Source organism: Chiloscyllium plagiosum, unplaced genomic scaffold (genome assembly GCF_037043375.1).
Source record: "Chiloscyllium plagiosum isolate Xiang-an unplaced genomic scaffold, Cpla_swu_hap1 HiC_scaffold_4, whole genome shotgun sequence".
NCBI classification, from domain to species: domain Eukaryota; kingdom Metazoa; phylum Chordata; class Chondrichthyes; order Orectolobiformes; family Hemiscylliidae; genus Chiloscyllium; species Chiloscyllium plagiosum.
In genome coordinates, this window is record NW_028270142.1 from 34,573,768 (window position 1) to 34,595,830 (window position 22,063).

At 37.6% G+C, this 22,063-nt stretch overlaps 1 protein-coding gene across 1 annotated transcript in view; it reads left to right on the plus strand.

The window, feature by feature from the left end:
• The window catches only part of LOC122549297 (cAMP-regulated phosphoprotein 21-like), a 237,615-nt gene that overhangs the window by 16,766 nt on the left and 198,786 nt on the right, over positions 1-22,063 (plus strand). Inside the window, exon 3 of the mRNA XM_087986133.1 lies at positions 18,682-18,852. The gene's annotated coding sequence lies outside the window, so the exon portion shown is untranslated. The remainder of the gene's footprint in view (positions 1-18,681; positions 18,853-22,063) is intronic.

Sequence of the window (22,063 nt, forward strand, 5' to 3'; positions counted from 1 at the left end):
CTTCCAATAAAGAGCAGAGCCATTGGCAGCATAATAGGCTGATGCCAGAGCAATCTGCCTACGTAACCATGGTACATTTATGACTCAACATAAGCCTCCATTTTGAGTTGTTGTTCTGGTCTTCTACCTGTGTCAGCTTAGCCCCCTTCTCCCAGTAGATCTGCTGAAGATTTGATCTGCAGGTCCTGCGTTTTGGACAGGAATGTCAGGATGCATCTATCACCTTTAATCAAATGGTGAGTGCAGAGTAAAGCCAATAAAGAGGCTGCCTACTGAAAAATAGAGACCTCAGCACGTGCAGTTTCAGGGTCTGTGTTTGGTTTCCATATCAAAGTCCTAAATGCATTGACAAAGATCGTTAGTCTCAAACATTAACATTGTTTTTCTCTCCACAGATGCTGTCTGAAATGCGAACATCTTTAGTATTTGTATTATCTTAATCTGTTTTGCATTGCTACAAGCAACTGAGAGATAATCACAGCAGGGAGTAGTTTGGGCATTGTATGCAAAGGGAGGATCTTTGAAATTCATCAGCAAGAAAAGCCAAATCAGTAGAATGGCAGCAGCCACCAAATTACCCAATTTTTTTTAAAGCAAGCTTCACTATCACAAGTGGACTTGCAGAAGATTAATATTATTCAATGAATCCGTCTTATGATGGAAAGCCTGACTCTCTTGTACTCAGTTCTTGATCTTGTCTCCAGTGTCAAGAAGCAGAATTGAGCAGATTTAGTGCTGCCGACAAGAAGGGAACAAATTATTTAGCAAATCAATATTGTATACTTCAAGGCAAACACTTAAACATTTTGGCCATAACTTAATAATATATTGCTCTTAATAATCATGTGTGAAGTTAGCAACTTAATGTTGGAAAAGGGAAAAGAAAAATCAGCTAACCCTCCTCTTGCATGCTTGACCTTTCAAGATGGATATTTATGACAGTGGTCAAGTGATAAAGAATGAAAAAATAAAATGTTTTGAGGTACACTTCTTCACATGGAAAAAAAATCTGCAAGTGTGTCCACAAATAAGGGTCATAGTTCTTATTCGGCAAGTTTAGGTCTATGTTTACATTTAATTTGGTGTCTCACCAGATTGCAAGACAATTTTGCTTTTAGTTTTGCCCCATGCACATCTAATATTCATTATTTTAGATCATAAATTCTTTCCTTCCCCATGCCAGTTTTGTAGTAGGACAACAGCTTATTAGGATAGTGTTGCGAAGATACAACATATGCTCTGTTCCCTAGATTCAGGCTTCAGTGAGTATTCATTTGTTGTACCAGTTGTGACCATTGTAGTCCTTTAACAATTAGCAGCTGCATATGTTTGTAATGTATCTCTCAAAAGCCATTGCACCACATGTCAAAGGCATTAAAATAGTATCAGAATGGAAATGTATTATTAAATTAAACTGATCCATCAGATTGTAAATGGGATAAGTGAAATATATTTCCTTACTTCAAACTATATTCATTACTAATATAGTTATTGTGCTCTCAAAACTGAGAGGAGCCAATAACACTCAAATTTTGAAATATCATAATTTTTATTTTCTCCCTTTCAGTACACCATAGACAAAATATAAGTGCCAATATGCATAATAATAATTAATGCAAATGTATGTATGCATTAAATTATCTGCAGGACAAACTGGATGATGCTACTAAATTTAGCTTTTAAAATATTTGTGTTTTATATTTCCATATTTGAAGGTGTATTTTGTGTTTTATCCTCTCACTTTGAAATGGTTCTTTAAAAGTCCACTTGATTGAGCTTTGAGCTTCTATGTAATCTTAACAGACAATAACGAGCCAATAGGTTTATAAAGAACAAAGTGAACAAAGAACAGTAAAGCCCCAAAACAGGCCCTTCAGCCCATCAAGACTGCACCACCAGACGATGCCTTTCTAAACTAAAAGCCTTTTGCCTCTGCATGGACTGTTTCCCTACACTCCCTATATATCTGTCAAGACACCTCTTAAATGTTGCTATTGTATCCACCTCCACCACCACCTCTTGGATTCCAGGCACTTACTACCCTCTGTGTAAAACATGTGCCTCTCACACCTCCTTTAAACTTTTCACTTTTATCTTAAACTTATGTCCCTTAGTAATTGACATTTCAACCCTGGAAAAAAATACTCCAACTATCCATTTCATCCGTGCTCTCATAATCTTGTAAATTCCTATCAGCTCACCTTTTGACATTCAAGTAAAAACAAACCAAATTTGTCCGATCTCTCCTCATAGTTAATACCTTCCAAACTAGGCAACATTTTGGTAAACCTTTTCTGTACCCTCTCCAAAGCCTCCACATTCTTCTGGATGTGTAGCAACCAGAAATGTACACAATATTCCAAACATGATCTAACTAAAATTCTATACAATTGCAACATGACTTGCCAATTTTTACACTCTATACCCTGACTAATGAAGGCAAGAACGTCAAATGCCTTCTTGACCATCTTATCTACTTATGTTGACACTTACAGAGAACTGTGGATCTTTAGTTGATGGAATCTATCTCTAATCAACATTTTAGGCATGACAATCGATGTGAACCTAAAAAATCTGAACTGGATTAGCCATATAAATGCTGAGGCCACTGGAGTAGGTTGGATGCTAGGAATCCAGCAGCACATAATTCATCTCATGACTCCCAAAAGTGTGTCAACCATCTACAAGGCATACGTCAGGAATGTGATCAAATCCCCAAATTTATAAGATGTAATGTAAATCCAACAACAGTCCAGAAGCTTGACAGATTTGAGCAAAAGGTAACCCACTTGACTGGCACAAAAAATCACTTCCTCCGCCATTGATTCTCAGTAGCAGGTCTGTGTATCGTCTACAAAATGAACCGCAGAAACTGACCAGGCTACTTCAACAGCACCTTCCAAAGACATGATGTCTCTCACCTAGAAGGACAAGAGCAGCAGAGACCGCCACCACCTGCAAGTTCCCCTCTAAGTCACTCATTGTCCTAACCTGGAAATATATCTCTGGTCCTTCAATGTCACTGGGTCAAAATCCATAACAACATTATGGATGTATCTACAACAAATGGACTGCAGTGGCTCAAGAAAGCATCTCATTCCCCCCACCTGAAGGACAGGCAAGGATGTGCAATAAATGCTGGGCCAGCCAGAAAAGCCCATATCCCATGATTGAATTGAGAAAAAAAAGTGACATATTTTGGGTTTCAATCCAATTCACTATTGAGACACTACATTGGTGCAGGAGCTGAGTGCTCCATCTTTTAGACTCAGAGATTTTAGGGCACAATATTGAAAACGATCATAGTTCTTGGCCACTACGCTTCCCTTAATGAATGCCACCTAACAAACTTGATGATACAGTTCACTGTTATTTGGGAGATAAGGAATTGTCACTGCACTTGGGAGATATTCGATGTGCATTTGGACAGGACCACCTACATTTGGAACAATGTGCATTTTCAGGAAGTACCTCCTCATCCAAATCATGGTGGTTGACTTTTGAAAAATGTTGCTGAGAGAAGGCGGCTGAAAGAAACTGTTACAACCATTGCACACTCAAAATGTGAAGCTCCCAAAACTGGACAAGTGGAAGCCTTAGTAAAATGTCTATATGAAACTGAAATTCATGTCTGAATATACAGCAAACATTTATATTAACCAATACCAAAGGGACTAGCAGTTTGTCAGTTGATCAACTTTTCCAGTTGATGAAGAGGTCAATATAATCAATGTAAAAGATCCTATAAGATTCCATCCAATGTGCCATTGTGAACATTTGAAGGATATGTTCTATGGTGCTGAGCTGAAGTCTAGGACTAGGAATCAAAATCTAATGCATAAGATATACACATCACCATTATACTCTACAGGTAGTTTTTCTATAACATGATTGTTGCATTCTTGTGTAACCCCGCATTATAGAAAAATCACACTTTAGAAACAGCGCTGAAAGTGTTGATGATGTAAACGTTTTACAACCAATACATGTTTTAAAAGTTTGTGCTTTAGAAATAGTGTCTGCAATTCATCAGTTGCATTACAGCAAATTTGCTTTAATGAAACAACCTGTATTTACAGCGTAAGTCTCTAAAATATTTATGCAACTTTGCCTTAAATAAAACTTATCAGCAGTAAGCCTTCTCACTCTCACCCTCAGCTGACTCAGACATCGCTGATATTTACACTGAGGTAAATAAATTGAAAAACTTTAATAATTGCACTGAATAATACAGCATTTGAGGTATAACATTTTTGCCAGCTCATTGAAAGGGCTGGTTTATGAGGTGCCAGTTAAAGCAAAGTTTGCTGTAAATCAAGTATACACAATCTGTCCATAAATTATAATCTTTTATGCCTTTGATGAGCCTGCTATGTTGAAGGCTGTATTATGATTCTTAATGTTTGCTGGCCGAAAGCAAATACAATGCCCTAGTGCCACCTGGCCAGGTTCTGTATGTATGAAGTAGGAGAATGAGTGTTGTTCATATAGTCACAAAAATCCTCAGGTCTGCTTTCTGTTGTTCAACCAGAATAACGCATCCCACTTTCCATTAGAAATCCCCCAACTCCCAACCTGTCCTTCACGTCTGACTTCAGCTCAGCTCCATAGAACAAACCCTTCATACCTGGTTCTGTTCACCACGGCACATTGGATGGAATCTTATAGGATCTGAGTGATGTGATCTATGTGAGATTTGTGGCAGAATCAATTGAGAAGTTAAATAAGTCTAATCTCAACGTTGGGTGTATCATTTGTGCTTTTGACAGATGATGTAGTGAGTTTCTCACTAGGCAGCAGCAGGTTGCAAATAAAAGCAGATTATTCATTGTTAAGCAACTTGTTAATAGCCCAATTTGGCACATTGATCTACAGCATTTTTGCCTTGCCAAATTCACCAAAGAAGCTGGACATCAAGGAAACTTGAGATGGAAACAAAAGCAGGCAACTGGTGAATTCAGCTTATTGTTTGCTCTGAATGAACCTCTAGGTTGGACTCTGGCCACCAACATTCAGGGCATGCTCCAGGAGCACTGACCGAGTGTACCCCACATTCTCAGACATTGTGTCTGAGAATCCTCAAGGCATATCTTCAGTACACCTACAGCTTCAGCATTTCGATGTTGCATCACGGCCTGTACTGGCAATTCTCATTGCAATGCTGCAGCAAGGACACTGTGTGCTCAGGAACATGCACCCAGTTCATGGAGCAGACCAGGCTTCATCTCTGGGCTCATCACTTGCTGTCACTGTGCTCAGTTACTTTCACCCCACCTGGATGTTTATCTTACCTGTTTGTACTTTGCCCTCCCCAGTAAGAGCTATGAGACATGTATTATTTCTCTCTTCTGTTGCTGTTTATTGCAGATACAAAGGAAGGAAGCTTCTCATGGTTGTCAGCATCTTCAGTAAATTCAAAAGGGATAGTGTTTGCTTTGGGGATACTGTCACACTAAGTCAGAGACTTGGAAATGGCCAGTCAGTCACTTGGAGCAATCAGAGTCAGGTTGCTGTCCAGATAAAGAGTGAGGGTGCAGCTGGAGAGGTGTCCCAAGCAAGGGAGTAGGCAGCGCAGAGGCATGCAAGGTTCATGGTGCCAGTGGCTGAGGTGGGCGCAAGCATGGGAACCCCGATGTTACAGGCAATAGTAAGAGTGAAAGAGCACAAGGGTGTGGAGAGTGGAAGAGTTCCCTTGGTGGAAGGTGGGTGCAGCTGCAGAGATGGAGTGAATGTGAGATATCTGAGTGAAGATGGTGGCACTTAAGCTCATTGAGTAAAGAAAGTTGTTGACCTTCTTCCTACATTGCTGAGAATTCGAATAGATGGTTGAGATTGCTTTACCAAGGTAGCAACCTTAGATCAGCCTAGCATGGACTGGTGTCATGGCCAGCACTGCAGGTCCTGGGGGACAAGGAAGTCCCATCTCTGCACTATGCTATCCAGCAGGACTTCCAGATCCCTGCCAGCACCGCAAGACATTCATTGCCCCCTGTTTACCATGTCCACAGCAAATGTCAGGAACCACGCAGGGCAGATCCAGACTGACAGTGCTTGTTCAGGTGTTGAACTGTCTTTTAAAGATGGCCCAGGAACAAGGGAGACAAGGGAGACAAGGGAGACAAATTAATTCTAGGATATCTGCTGAGTTGCTTGTTGTTCTGTGAGGAACGTGTGATAAGATGGGGCTGGAAGCTCACGTGATACATGCCGTAGGGCAGGATAGTCAATGAGGCAAATTTGGAAAGATTCAGCGAGTAAACTCACTTGGTGTATTGGTGGAAATCCCTGCTACTCGGTCTTAACTTGAAAAGCAAAAGATTCAGCTCATTTGTGTGAAAGTTTGGAGCACCAGGAGTCATTTGGAATACTTAGTGGAGGAGGAATCTCAAAAAAAAATCCTTCTATCTTAGTGGAACCAGATAGCGTAAGCACTCCACCTCATGAATCCATAAATTGGAAATTACTACCTTCTCTGCTTTGTTTCACTAAGATATTTCTAAATATGCACAAAAACCTCTAAAATCTGATATACTATTGAAATGAATTCATATAGAAGCGAAGCTATTTGAGAAGAATGCTCTCAAACTGCAGATTTGGTTCATAAATTATGCTTGTAGATTTGTTTCGCCTTGATATTAACTACACAGGAAAGCATGGTCTCTACAGATATAAATTCTTTATTACAAATTTATAAATAGTTGTTAACCTGTGAGGCGTACCCCAATTGATGAAAGTTGCCCTTATATGCCACTTCCTTTGCCTTATTTAAAAGCATCATATTGTAAAATAAATAATCTGCATCATCTCAAGTCATGTAAAATGACCTCACACCTATTCAGATATTTGGAAGCTGAATTATTGGTGGAGAAACAGCCATGGCTCACAAGCAGCAATGAGATGATAACTATATAAACTGTTTCATGATGGAATAAATTGAGGAATAAATGTTGAATGGGACATCAGAAGACGTCTGCTATTCATCTTCATAGACTGAAATAGGATCTTTAATCTCCTCCTTAGAGAGTATTGAGGACCTCAATCCCATGATTTGAGTCATGGCCTTTTGAGTCTGCTCCACTATTTGATATGATCATGGCTGACCATCCTTTGCTGCTTTACACCATTTGCTGCTATCTTAAATATTAAATTATTGCAGCAAAAACATTGCAGTTTTTTTTAGTTGGAAACAGAACAACTTTTTTTAGCTCTCTTCTGGTGGCTGTGAGTCATTCTTTGAAAATAGATGAGGTGAGCCACAGATATATTAATGATTAGTTTATGAACTTGCACAATTTCATGCATGGACACCCACACATTGCTTCTCTCGATTGAAAATGATGAGGGATCAAATTCAATCCTGAACAAGGTCCCATTCCTTGAATTCAATGTCCCATCTAACTTTGCTCAAAATGTGCAGATGATTTAAGTGGATGGCCACTCTTTTGCACAGCCATGTGCATACACCAATGTGCACACACCTTGTGAGTGGCATTCAGGTTATGCACCTTAAAGAGAACTTTGATTGAAGAGATTTGAAAGTCCCATATTTAATACAAGTCATAATTATCACATCATCCTAAAGTTTTTATTCCATACAGCTTATGTCGAACATTTATGATCTTATTTTGACATATATCTAAAACAGTAAATAGCTTGTCAGTATCATTGGAACAGAAAGGGACTGTGAGAGTTTTAAAAGGTGAAATGTGCAAGTAAACTTTAAAAACTGTGGGTGTTAAATTTTAATACCTTTCTGGTCTACTCCCAATGGAAGTACAGGGGATGGAAGTCAACACAAGCCAAGAGAAAAGAATATTGTCTGTAAAGGGAAAACCCACTGCCATTTCTTTTAATAGCACCCAGGTCAGAGAGGGTGAGTTCATTCACCTCCTTGAGCTCTTCAGAACTCAGCTTAACTTTGAAGTCCCGATGGTTGGAGTCTTATCTCAAAAGGAGGTGGTTATAGTAGTTGGAGGTCAGTCACCTCAGCACCAGGACATCTCTGCAGGAGTTCCTAAGAATAATGTCTTCAGTGCTTCATCAGTGATCTTCCCCCCATTATAAGATCAGAAGTGGGGATGATTGCACAACATTCAGCACCATTCATGACTCCTAAGGTACTGAAGCAGTCCATGTTCAAATATAGCAGTATTTGGGCTTGGGCTGAAAAGTGGCAAGTAACAAGTCACATAAGTGCCAGAAAGTGATGAAATCCAACTTTCAAGAATCTAACAATTGACCCTTGACATTTGATGCAATTACCATTGCTGAATCCCCCACTATCAAATCCTGGGTTTACCACTGACCAGAAATTGAATGGGACTAGCCATGTAAATAGTGTAGCTCCAACAGCAGATCAAGGGCTAGGAATCCTGTGGTGAGTAACTAACTTCTTGACTCCCCCAGGCCATCAGCATCTAAAAGGAACACTTTCTAGATAAGTGCAGTTCCAATAAAACTCAAGAAGCTTGACACCATATTGAACAAAGCAACCCACTTGGTTATCTCCATGTCATCAAATATTCACTCCCTTCACCTCTGCCACTCAGAGGTACCATCTACAAGAAGGAATGCAGAAATTTATCAACAGGATGATGTTGGAACATTTTCCAGATCTATGGCCCCATTTCTATCTAGAACGTCACTGCCTATTATAGCAGGGATCATATTGCTCATAGTAAACAAGCTACATTGGTGTAGAGGACACAAGTTTCATGCCTGTTTCATACCCGTCAAAGTCTATCCCCTCCTATCCTTATTCTGAGCTGATGCACAGTAGTATTTTTAACTTTGGAGGAAAATTAAAAGAATAATTCACACTGGTGGCACATCAGGTTGTGCATTTTTATCCAACCTATGATGTCTCATTTTTAGTTGATAGAAATGTTTGCAGCATTTTGAGAAAGGGAATAGGTGATGAAACCAAACAATACAGAATGACCAAATGGTAGACGATAATATAAAAGAAAGACCCTCAATTCCTCCCTCAAAGATACAAATCTGTTAGTTAAACATTGTTCTAAAAAAAATCTTCAAAATGATTTTGGGATATCCAATAGACAATATCATTCCCCTAAGAAAGAAATGTTAAATCAACTTCCATTCACAAACATTCATGCTTTTCTAGCCAAATAGCATTTTTTGGAAAACAATTATTATTATGATAACCATAGATGAGGCAAGTTTTATATTAAATACTCTCAGAGAGCTGCAAAGCAGTTACAGACAAGTAGTGTTTTTATTACAGGAGTACGTCTTTAAATACCAACCCATGCTATTTAATTTTGATCATGCCATCGGTCTTATTTCATAACATCCTATCCCCAGACCACCCAGTCCTCCTTTGCCATCCTCATTTCCCATTTCAATCCTTGGGTAAGTATCATAAAATGAAACATGTTTTCCTATGGTATGACAAAAAAAGTACAGTTTAAAAGGACCCCCCTGTGCTTTGAAGCACATTGGGTTGTTTGGAGGTCCTGTAAGGCACGACATGAATGCAAATTATTTCTCTTATTTCTATACACTGAAGAAATGGAAAAATGGGATTAGAACAGATAGAGTCACAACTAGCATCCCCATTGAGCCAAACTTTCTTTGAAACTGTTATTGATAAGATTTTTGAAGGTTTTCTGTTTTAGAATGTTAACATAGCAAATTGCACAGATGTATAAAAAGTAATGGAAGGAATGCCTGTATTTGCTTCTTTATAGCCCTTTTCACAAGCTCAGGATATGCTTTACAGTGAGTACAATATTTTAAAAATGTAATCCCTCGTGTGATGTCTAATGAAAATGGAGTTTGAAGCATTTTAAGAATATAGCCATGAGGAAATTACAACATGGAGTAATCTAACATCTGGTAGAAAGTCACAAACATGTTGGACCTTGAGAAAAATACTGCTAGTTAACTTTAGCAAAGTTAAAAACACAAATAAGTATTTCAACAACCTTGCAAAATCTGAAAGAAGATTGATGAACAATTTATTCTTAACCTGTTTTATGAAAATCACTAACATGAAAAATCATCTGACTCATGAAGTTGGCATGATTTTGGAAGTTGTGAACTTATATTTACTTACAGTTCATGCAAGTGTGGCCTTTGCATTCATCATGTTCTTAATTATTTTCTGAATGTGTGGTCCCCAGTTGGGACTGTAGAGTCGGGAAAAACTCTTGACTTCACAAAACCAACACGGGATAGAGTGCCTATATTTCTAATATTCATCCCTGGGAAGGGCAGGTTTAACAGGAATGGAAACACTGTGGTGACAGCCATAGGAGTTGCCTAGTGCAGAGGTGGGCTGTGTAAAAGGGCTGCCTTGGTGATGTGGAATTTCATCCCGATTGTTTAAAAAAATCTCTATTCCAACTTATGTGCCTGTACAAAAATCCTCCGTCTGTCCTTCCATTGCCTTTAAAGCCCATATGCCAACTTAGTCCCCATATGTGATCCCACCTATCACCCCTTATAGCACTCACTCAGTATAAACCATGGGCAGACTCCAACAGCCAGGCTAAAAGAAAATAAATTCACATTGTAAGTGTCCATTGATGAGTTCACTATTTTAAGAAAGGCCCTCATTGATTTAAAAAAAAGCACATTCAATATATATAAATTCCTTCAAGTGCTTAATCCCTTTTGGGAACGTTTATTTCAAATACTTAAACTCTTAGAAATAGTGAAGACTGCAGATGCAGGAGAGTCAGAGTAGATAGAGTGTGGCGTTAGAAAAAGCACAGCTGTCCTGATCAAGGGTCCTGCCCGAAACATCAACTCTCCTGCTCCTCAGATGCTGCCTGACCTGCTGTGCTTTTTCAGCACCACGCTCTATCTACTCTTAATCTTTTAGAGCCATTTATATTCATAGCCCCATATAAATACTTGGAGCTATGAAACCATCAGCCCACAAGCACCTCAACACTATAATGATAGCTGAAAATGTGTTGCTGGAAAAGCACAGCAGGTCAGGCAGCATCCAGGGAACAGGAGAATCGACGTTTCGGGCATAAGCCCTTCTTCACTATAATGATAGCCCCAGGCTTCAGTCAACAGACAGTTTGGTGAAATTACAAGTATTTTTTCAACTGCAATATTTTTGTACACAAATGTAAAAATATTGGGGATTTAAATGCCTTGATTGCTTATTAGTTCCCACTGTAACTACTTACACACATTCATGTCTAATTATAAGGATCCCAAAAGGCACCTGACTCCTCCGAAAAGGGAAACAGCATCTGTCCAAAAATATCTCTTAACTCTTCAAAAATGGACCCTAAAACCTCTTGCCAATCACCAGCTACCTACTGGCTCCACTTGTCTGGAACCCTATTCTCCCCACATTCATTTGAAAGCTATACTCTACATCCAGTTGGTACCCATTCTCTCCAAACAACTGCAACTCTCATCCATATGACAACTGTCACCACCATCTACCTGCTACCCACCCCCATGTTTTGTTCATGTGCCTAAAGACTGCAAGCCATGTTTTGCACATCGCGCTAACAAAATTTGCATCTGTTTGCTGCGTCTGTGAACCACGGATGTACTATCGACAACCAGCACCCATTCTCCTCTAGTGAAAATGACAGTTTCCGGGTTTGAGGGCATTGCATCCAGAATCCGGTCTCCAGCACTTTTCTGGCTAAACTGAAAGCCCCTTTCGTAGTCACAGAAATTCGTGCTATGTTGTTTGCAGACTTGATTTTCTTGAGGAGATAAAAAATACAAATTCCTTCATAGGTTTTTATAAAATATCCATAGCGTGCAAAATGCCATTCAAAATGAGTAAATATCAAGGCAGCATGAGATGTTTAAGTGTATATAGGGATATCTTCGTGTGCTTACAGAATACTCAGAATTACTTTTGCACGACTCCTCGCCATGTCCACAGTTTAAAAAAAAGCACATGACTTGGTTCAGCAAACAATTACCAAGAACTGGCCTTTAATCAGAGAAACCACAAACAAAAAGAAGATCCTTTATGGAATTTCAGGAATACTTATTTTCAGTGCCTGTATATCCACTGGTGAGTTACAATGATTGAATGGATTTAATAATACAAGAGAAATCTGGGATATATTGTTTTGTCCCTTCACTCACTAACTCTCCCATCATGAACGCTTTTATAATTTGCCCTGGAATAATATTTTTAACTTTATTGTTGCTTGTTCTGCCATGCCACACTATTACTGAATAAAAATGTTACCCCAAATTCAGTTTTCACCAATTTCCAATTTAAATTTAAATTGATGATGACGTTTTTAGAAATGTTACCAAATCTTCAAAATGGAGAAAATCACTTAACGTTTCCCCCGATTTCTCAGAATGGTTCCAGTTACCTATTTTGTTGTGCAATTAACATTAGAAAGCACTGTAAGAAAACTTTGAGATGCATACTTTGTTGACCATTGTTCTAGTGTGGAAAAAAAACATGTATGATTGATCTGTGGGATCTAAAAGGAAGGGCAATTTGGATTCAAAACTGGCTCAGAGGCTGGAAGCAAAGGGGTATGGCCAGCAAGTGGTTTGTAACTAGAATTCTATTTACAGTAAGGTCATATAAGGCTGAGTGCTTGGTGTGAAAAATAAGCTTGTATCCAAGTCAGGCACCATCATGGTTTGGAATGATATTGTTCCTCCTTCATTATCACTGGGCAAAAGTTCCGAAACAACCACCACCCCTCCCCCCTCCCCCACCCCACACCCCCCCCTCCCCGCCATCACTAATAGCACAGTGGGTGTAACCACCTCACTTGGAAATAGGAAATAGTCCACTGCCACCATTTAGCAAGGGGCAATAATTGCTAGCTTTGCAAACAACCACATGAACAAATGAAAAATAGGCTGATGAAATTTGATTTGTTGATCACATTACTCACATTGATCTTTCAGTGAGTTTAATCACCATGTCTGAGCAATTTAGAACTGACACTTACAAGTAAAAATCAGTCCCTTGGTGTCTGGGACTACCTTCTTAATGTTGAAGTAGTTTATAATTTATTTAAATTCTGGAAATACAATATTAGTTAGGCCACTCTTGGAATATTGTGTGCAATTCTCATCTCTCTCCTATTGGAAGGATGTTGTGGAACTTGAAAAGCTTCAGAAAAAACTTACAAAGCTGTTGCCAGGGTTGGAGGATTTGAGCTATATAGAGAGGCTGAATAAGCTGTGGCTATATTCCCTGGAGCATCAGAGGATGAGGGGTGACCTTATAGAGGTTTATAAAATCATGAGGGGCATGGATAGGATAAATAGATAAGGTCTTTCCCTTGGGGTGGGGGAGTCCAGAACTAGAGGGAAGGTTTGAGGTGAGAGGGGAAAAGATATAAGAAGGACTTAAGGGACAACTTTTTCACACAGAGGGTAATGTGTGTGTGAAATGAGCTACCAGAGGAAGTATTGGAGGCTGGTACAATTACAAAATTTAAAAAGCATCTGGATAGTTACATGTATAGGATGGGTTTACATGTATATGGGTCAAATACTAGCAAATGAAATTAGATTAATTTAGGGCATCTGGTCAGTGTGGATGAGTTGGACCGAAGGGTCTGTTGCTGTGCTGCATAGCGCCATGACTCTATGTATGTTGAAGTGGTTTGAAATATTTAAATTTGCAAGGTAAGGACTTACATTTTTTCTCCTTTTTTCTTTTTTTGTGAATACTTTCTGTGACCTGTTCTTCTGCACTAACATCGCAAACTTTAACTTGAGTCAAATACATTTATAAGAAACAAACAATTTTATGATCTGATTATTGATCCCTGGAGGACCCCATCAGCTGCTCCAATCTGGATAAAATCTCTCCAGTGCTATGTCTGCCCAGAACCTAGTCAATTTTGTATTCAAGTTACCACCATCTATTTAATGTCAATTGCTTTTAAAAAAAAATGCCTGTTATGTGGTACTTAGGCAAATATCATTGGAAAGTTCAAATATGCATTTGTGAATCCTCTCTGTTACAGTAAACAGAATCTAAATCTACACCACACTTTTAAAGCAGTAAAACATATCAAGGCTCTTCACATAAGCATTATAAAGCAACATATGATGCAAGGTCTCAAAAGGTGTAATTAGGTTGATGACCAAAAGCTTGGTCAAAGAGACATGTTTAAGAATGCATTGGAGGAAGAATTTGAGGTAGAGAGTTGTAGGGAGGATTTTCTAGAGCTTATGGTCTAGGCTACAGAACACTCAGCCACCAATGGTTGTGTCATTAAAATTGGAATGTGAAGAAGCTAGAATTGTAGGAGTACTTCTGCTGTTACCTGTATTCCATGATTGGGTATCACTTGGTGAAGAATCCTAAGTGTGTTAATAGCTACACTAACAATCAACTTAAGATAATTAGTGACTTTGTAACATGGCTGATTTGTGCTTACTAGAAGTGATACACATTCAAGCAAGGTATCTGTTCCCTGCAGTCAAAAGTGATATGTTCAAATGTTGGATTTTTTTTTACATAACTAGGAGCATGAGACCCATTGCATTTTCCATAGCAACAATGCACCCAAACCTACCAATAAACTAGCATCCTTTTCACTTCAAGCATAAATTGCTGTGATCATTTGAAATTTGGCATTCGTACATTTGCTTTGATAAATGCAAAATGAATGCTTCAGCAACGTGCCTCTCTTTTCAGAAATAAATTTGTGGTATTGAAATACTCAGCACCAGTTACACTCGTCACAAGCCTTCTGTGTAATTACGTAGCTGATGAAGGCTTTATTTCCTAGTCTGTTTCCGTGACAATGGTAGAATGTGCTAGCAGCCCACCTTGCAGCTGTCTCTGCATTTGAGACAGATGGCTGCCTTCATCCATTTGACAGAAATGAAACCTGATTAAGTACCTCAAAATTAGCAACAGCTTCATAACTATTTTCTCAATTGTTTGCTGTTCCAATGTAAGTGTTACTTCAGGATGCGCTCAGTGAAATATCTCTCATACTGTATTCTCCATTGGATGAATTCTATCAGATCGTGAAGTGAAATAATTAATTAGCATATCACCAAACTTCAATCAAATTGAACTCTGCAATTCTTCTTGAAACCCCCTGGATTTTTAATCTCAATTGGAAAGCAATTTACCATATGCCAAACAAAGTATTTTTAAACAGTATGTTTATAAAAGTTGGATGCCATGTGAGATGGGTATTGGTAGTTTGGGCTTCATTTCTATGTGATTTATTTCTGGTGTGATCCCATTCCATAGTTTGTGGTGAACTAGTCTGGCAATGTTGCATTATGGCAGACTAGTGTGAAAGTTGAGCCTACTGCATGTAACTTAAGCCCCAACAGTGAACTTGTCATAGCCATGGTTTATGATTTGTAAAATATAGCTGGTGTGCATTTCTAATTTGTAATGTTGTTTTACTTTTATATAGTGACACCTGGTTCCAGGAAGATGTGACATTATTGTAAATAATTTCTCCATTAGCATTAATGTATTTGACATTTCTATAAGTTATTCCTGAATAATTTTGCAACATACTGTTATAAAATTGTGTAATTCCAGCCAGGCATTTGCAGCTAATTCTTCTATCAATTACATCATGTTCTCACATAAATTGATTGAATTAAAAACTGCACGTTGTTTTAATATATTTTTAATTATTTTGTTTTGTACCTATAATGGCAAGCTTTTTTTTACCTGTTTATTTTAATAGAATGCAAACATTTTGTTTGGCTGTTACAGATGGGTTTTATTATTCATCATAATGGAAATTTTTTTTTAATCATTAGTCATACCAAAAAATGGCATTATGGGTGCAGAGACAAGGTCTCCTTTTTTGTACTCAATTTGGAATTGGTAATTTTCTTCAAACCCATCAGTATACGTTTTGTCATTTATTAGAATTTCCACAAACTCATTGAAGGTTTTAGACAGATATGGGCCAAATGCTGGTGAATGGGACTAGATTAATTTAGGATATCTGGTCAGCATAGGTAAGTTGGACCGAAGGATCGGTGTCTGTGCTGTACATCTCGATGACTCTATGCTGTTGGTAAAATTGGTTCAACCATTCTCTAAAGTAAGTATCTGCTTATCTCAGTGGGTGCAAGTTGTGTAGTAGTCAGAAGGCTGTAGGTTTAAACTGACTACAGAACCTGAGTACAGAATTGAGGTTCACAGTTCAATTTTGAGAGGCTACTGCATTACGGAAGCTGCTTTCTTTCAAATGCAATGTTGAACATATACTTCATTTGCTATTGAGTGTATAGAAAGCAGGGAAGCTTTTTTGATTTTGGAGTTGCTATATAAATGCAAGTCACATTCCAATGTCAAATTTTGAATTGTGCAAGAACGATAAAATAAGATGTTTACTCTGTTTACTTTTTATAATTACAACATTTTAAAGCAATTTTACATCTTTTGTCAAAATATAGCATGAAAATCAGATTCATATGTTTGAAAAGCTTCAAAAATAAACTTTTGTAGCAGATTTCAGAACTCGATCAAACAAGTTTTCTGAGATAAACACATCAACATAAGTTATGCCTATAATGCTATGAAATCTCCCAAGGCATCCGTCAGGAACACTATAAAACAAAGATTGATAACAAGCCACATAAGCAAGTGTTAGGTCAGATCTTCAAAAGCTTGGTCAATGAGCCAGGTTTCAAGAAATGCTTTAGAAGCAATAATGTTACAACAAAGAAAAAAGGCCAAATGGCCCCTTGTATCTGTGCTGGAGCTTTCAAAGTGCCATCAAATTACGTCCATTCCCCTACTATTTTTTCATAAACTTGAGTATGTTACATGTTGAATAAAAATACATGAATAAAGTATATATTGGTCCCCCATCCAGAAAAATGTGCAAGTCTTCTTTTAAAATTTATATTGAGCCAATTATTCTTTCGAGGCAACACTTAAAATAAAGATTAGCTTTTACACAGGTGAAGGAACTGTATGCAAATAAAAAGGGTGGATGTGCCATAGATCCAGGATCACAGTAATGCCACTAAAGTTAGTTATCAACTGACAAAAATTTAAGCTGGCATGATTGGAATTTGAAAATAATGAATATTTTGATTGGTGAGTCATACCTCTGGGACTGAAAGGTGTACCCAACCCCATGCTGGTGGTTAATGGAGCTATGGAATAGTATTTTCTTGATGGCGTCAAATTAATAGGTTACTACTCAGGCCACTGTTCAATTAAGAATAGGATCCAATCACAAATCTGGATATTCAGCAGCTTCAGCAGACCACCACTAGAGGGCAGCCACTGCTGAAACTGCAAGAAGAAGAAGCGAATGTCAAATGTAGTCATGATTATTGAGGATGACTATTAGTTTCCTTGTCAGGCTTGCAGACTCATGTGGCTGGTTTGACCTTGAGGTTTTTTGTGCAATTAGACATTCATGCTTAATGAAAGAAAGTGAGATAGAGAGTTGGAGGGAAGAAATTCCAGAGCTTGAGACTGAGCAAACTGAAGGCATGGCCATTAAGATGGAGCAGTTATAATTAGAAATGTCCAAAATGCTTAAACTTAAGAAACGCAACCATTCCAGAAAGTTTAGGATTGGAGAATATTACAGGAATAGTCAAAGTGTGGACATAGAGGGATTTGAAAATGAGAATGTGAATTTTAATCCTTAAGATGTTGCTTAATGAAGAACTATGTAAATCAGTGAGCCCAAGAATGACGTGGGAATGCAACTTCCTGTGATTCAAGATATGGCAGAGTTTTGAATGATCTCAGGTTTACAGAGAATAGAATTGGGAGATCAATGATGAGAGCATTGGAATAGATGAGTCCAGTAACAATGGTATGAATGAGTATTTCAACATCAAGTTAGCTGAGACAGCTTAAATCCTTGATGTTTTCTATAAACAGAAAAGTGCTGGTGAAGGTTTTGGCTATGTGAAGCATCTGTTCTGACTTATTCTGATCAATATTGCTGTATAATACACAAAGGTAACAATAATGAACAGTGCAATAATGGTAATTAAGAACCTGTGACCCATTCATGCTTTACCAGTGATATATGTGATATGTCTAAAATGGAAAACACTGTTGCTTATGTTATATATGTACAGAAATTATTGTGAATGATTACATAAGTGCTGATTTACTCTAATCAGATGCAACAGACCAATAATGTAGACAGTATAATTTTATCATTCATAAAAAGGAGAACTGTATAAAATATTTTTTGTGCCTTGATCTACAAATGCTGGTCAGTAGATTTTGTTCAGTTCAATTTGCTCTCCAGTTTTATGCCTTTATTCTATATGTTGCTGCTTTAAAAAAATAGATATCAACAAACTTTCTAACCAATAATCATGTATAGTCATTATATAATGTCTGACCACTATTGTTACAAAGAATAGGGCAGATTTTTAAATATTTGACTGGAAAAGTAGTGAGGACTTCAAGCAATTCCTGTTCTGTTAATTTTAACAGTATAGATTGCCTGAATGAAAGCAGAACACAACTAGAAATGCGTAATCGTCAAGTGTAAAATAATTGTTAATTTTAGCTCTTTGCGTAGGAGCTGTTATGATTGAACAGCCGTTTCTTGCCTTTATTAGAGAAGCAGCAAGCGGTTTGAGACAGGTGAAGCTAATTCAAACTGTGAAGCAGATTTGCTTCAAGCAGGTCATTAGTGCAGGAAATCTGCTTCTACTCAAGACTTTCCTTAACCCTTCTATCGTTTTCATCATTTCTTTCAGGTTAATGATGGTCCATCAAATCCTCTTTGGGAACAGCATGGAGGTTGTCATTTTGGACTATTGATAAGGACATGGGACTCACTTTGTCATTGATCTATCGTGTTGATTTCAACAGTGAACAGCATCAGATAGGAAGCATCAAAACACCAACGCAGAATCCGTGCACGGAAGGTAATTTTCATTTCCAAATTATGAATATAAAACCTTACTAAGTTTACTAGAATGTAGAATGAATTAACTTGTAAGGTAATTTTGTAAAAGGAAGCAGACAAGTTTGAAACCAATTTGAATTTAAGTTATTAAATTATGCCATTTTTCATTTTTGTATCAATTTCATCAATGTAAAGTCACACACCATGGATAATGTTTAACTGATTCACTGACCTATATCAAGCAAGAAGGGGTATGGTTTGCAGAACCTGGAATTTTCAAAAAAGTCAATGATCTCTGGGAAAGGGTGCAAGAAATTTAGTCTGGTGTTAACAAATTGACCTTTATTCTGTTACTTATGTAAATAGTGATTTTCACGGTTATGATTTCTAATCTGTGTAAAACAAGCCATTAAGGTGATGAGAGGGTGGCTATATGTGCATGTTGTGTATTTAAATCTATTAAATTTCACCATTTAGCAAATCTTCATAGTTTTTGCATTACTGTCTGTTTGGCCAGAAATGTTGTAGAGAAAAATACATTAAATCGTTAAGGTACTGTGTACAATTCGATGCAAGTTAACTGAAATGTGTATCGTATAGAGCACAAACAGTGACACAAAATAAATCTGTTTGTTTGCATTTACGCTCTGTTTGTACAGTATCTCTACAGTATGGAAACATTATTATAGCATGTTTTTCTTTTAATCTAACGTGCCATATGAATAATAAAGCAGGTTTCTTGAAAGCTGTATACGTTGGTAGGAATGTGCATGGGTCAATGGCCAACATTGTTACAGGCTGATAATGAAAGCATTTACCTTATTAAAATTCTAAAACTTCACTTTGACAGCCCAAAGCTCAAAAGATGTATTGCTTTCTAATTTACTTTACCATGTTTACCTTATTAAGTATTCATAAAACAAAATCAATTATCCTTTGTGAATTCTTGTAAAATATCGGATGTAAAATAAATTGTTTGGTTTAGTTGAATTTCATAATTTATTCAGAATCCTTCTGCAATAACTGCTATTGTAGTTGCATCATCATACTTCTACAGAATGTGGGTTTGAACTCTGACTGCAGATTTTATTTCTACGTAGCAGTCAAATTAAAATAATATTGATATTTAGTATTTTAATTTATATTGCATCAAGGAACTAAAACTTCTCAATGCCTGTTTTGTCTTATTATTAAAGTTGAACATGGAACATGTATAGTCTTACATATATAATGCATCATTATGTACATTTTAAAAATTCTCAAGATGGTAGCCTTTCCCTACTGAGAAGAGACAAGAACCAGCTCCCTTTCCCTAGAAGTCATTGCTTTCATATCTATCAATCCTATATTGAAACTATGCCTACTATTTATATCAAGTCCTTGCCTAATTTAACTCTTCATCAATTACATTCTGAAGGGTTATTTTCTGCAGTGGAACTCAATAAATTCTTTGTAATAAATCTTTTTATTTATCAACATTTCAACCATTTTGTTTGCACAATTTGCATTCGTACAACCAGAAGGAAGCCATTCAGGGCATTGTTCTTGTGCTGGCTGTTCCTCATAACTCTACAAGTTATTCCATTTGCAGTAAATGTTAGAGGAGGAGAACATGTAGCTGTCAATATGCTCTACTATATATTTCTGAAATTAAATATTGTCACATAATTCATCCATTAAAAGAATCACTGATAGCAATAAGGTTTGGATAGAGTTGATAAAGAAAAATCTCATCTTCTCTGTGAAATTAGTCAATAATTAGATACCGTTAATTTGACGATCATTGTTGAAAAGTCTAGAAGACTTTTTCTCACTTCGAGGTGTCAAATCCTGAAGCATGTACCTGTCAATGTCATGAAAATAGATTCTGTAAATAATTTTCAAAGTCTATTAGACAAGGTTTCAGAGGATGAGGATTCTTAGCATTATGAACAAAATGTAGGGATGTGAGAATAAAAATGATTGCTCTTTTAGCACTCCAGAACAGGCTCACAAAGGCCAAATGGCTTCTTTATGTACTATATGTTCCTATAATTCTGTGAAATATGGCTGTCAACTTAGCACTAACCAATCCCTTTCCGAGTTCTACAAACAGTGCAGTGCTTCATGCTGTGATACTGAGATTCAGGTGCACTATTCTATACTTCACAGTCAGCCACTTGAAGTCCCACATTGACTCCCAGCACACTTCAGTGTATGCTTCCCAATGAGATTATGATGCTCAATAATTGCTGTTTAACTCGGACTCCATTGACCTGACATTGCCCCTGGCATTGAGGCCACCCGCTGTGGTGAATGGCCGTGTTTTCCTGCCTCGGTCTTTTTGAATTGTGTGGGTCAGAAAGCAAATGGAATACAGTTGAGAATGAAAAGGGCAAAAGGTGTGCAAACATGAACTAAATCAGACCAAGGCTGAACTGGGTGAATTTGTGACCTTAACATAGAGAATCGCCAATCTGCAGGAATCCAGCAGAAGCTCAGCTCACCTAAATATCACAATGTGAGATCAACCTGTAATATACAAACATAGAAAGCAAACAGAATATCTGACAGGATTGACCAATTTCAGATCATTCAAAGATCAAAAGACTATTAATCCCTGAATCAGTTTGGGACTGCTAAAACTAGTTTTATGGGCTAAGGAAGGGAGGGAGAGGGAAATCAGCTACACTTCTCATCTCTAACTTGTTGTAAAGTTCTTATGTGGCTGTGTATATACAAGTTTACATTTTGATGCCCGTGGTTAACGAGCCTGATGGCTCTCTTTGTGTGGCTTCATTAACAAGTAATCCCCAAGTAGGCAACCTTTAGCTCAATGTGAGTCACTGCTTTAAGAATGAATTGGAGAAGAATTAAAGCAACAAATAATATAATTATAAATAGCCAGTGTTGTATGTTACTTGAGGCTGATCCTGACAACACTGGTTTCAATAGGCTGGATAGGTCCCAATACAGTAGGAACAGTGAATGGGGAAGTAGCAGTTATGTGACTATTAGAAGTAAGATTTGGCATGTCTATCAGTGTACTTTGTTTTAACTTCAGTCACAGAATTGCCTGTTATTTCCAGATTTTTCAACTCACTAATGTGAGTTAGTATGAAGGTAATTTCAACTTCAGTGTTGAAAGGGACATGCCAAGCTTTTAGCTTTTAGAACAAAAGGAACTGACAGGCTGCATTCCACAAGCTGACAAGTTGTGCCTGCATTTCTGGATGCGATTCTGGGGTGCT